This window comes from Camelus ferus, chromosome 7 (assembly GCF_009834535.1).
Source record: "Camelus ferus isolate YT-003-E chromosome 7, BCGSAC_Cfer_1.0, whole genome shotgun sequence".
Classification (NCBI taxonomy): Eukaryota; Metazoa; Chordata; class Mammalia; order Artiodactyla; family Camelidae; genus Camelus; species Camelus ferus.
The window spans coordinates 84,450,110-84,450,828 of record NC_045702.1 but is presented as its reverse complement, the minus strand read 5'-3'; positions in this window follow the sequence as shown (position 1 = coordinate 84,450,828).

The window sequence follows — 719 nt, the reverse complement described above, 5'->3', positions numbered from 1 at the left end:
AGAGCACTCTAGGCTGCAGTCTCCAGTTAGATAGGCACACAGAGACACTCTAGGCTGCAGTCCCGAGGTAGATAGGCAGGGAGATAGTCAAACAGTGACACTATAGGCTGCATACCGAGGAGATTAGGCAGGGAGATAGGCAGGGAGATAGACACAGAGAGACATTCTAGGCTTCACTCCCCAGGTAGATAGGCACTCAGAGACACTGCAGGATGCGCTCCGAAGGTAGATAGCACACAGAGTCACTGTATGTGCACCCGAGGTAGATGGGCACACACAGACAACTGTAGGCTTCATCTCCTAGGTAAGTAGACAGGCAGAGAGATAGGCAGGGGAGGAAAATAGCACACAGAGACAGTCTAGCCGGCCAGTCGCCCAGTAGATAGGCACACAGACCACTCTAGGCTGCATCCCCAGTTAGATAGGCACACAGAGACACTCAAGCTGAATCCCCGAGGGTACAGAGACAGTGGTAGGCAGGGAGATAGGCACACGGACACTCAAGGCGGCACTCCCAGGTTAGAAGGCACAGAGAGACACTCTAGGCAGCAGTCCCCAAGGGAGTAGGCAAACAGAGACATCCAGCTGCCCTTCCCAGGTAGATAGGCATAGAGAGACACTCGAGGTTGCCATCTCCGAGGAAGATAGGGCAGGGAGATAGGCCACCACAGAGACACTCCAGGCTGAACCCCAGGTAGATCGGACACAAACAACACTCT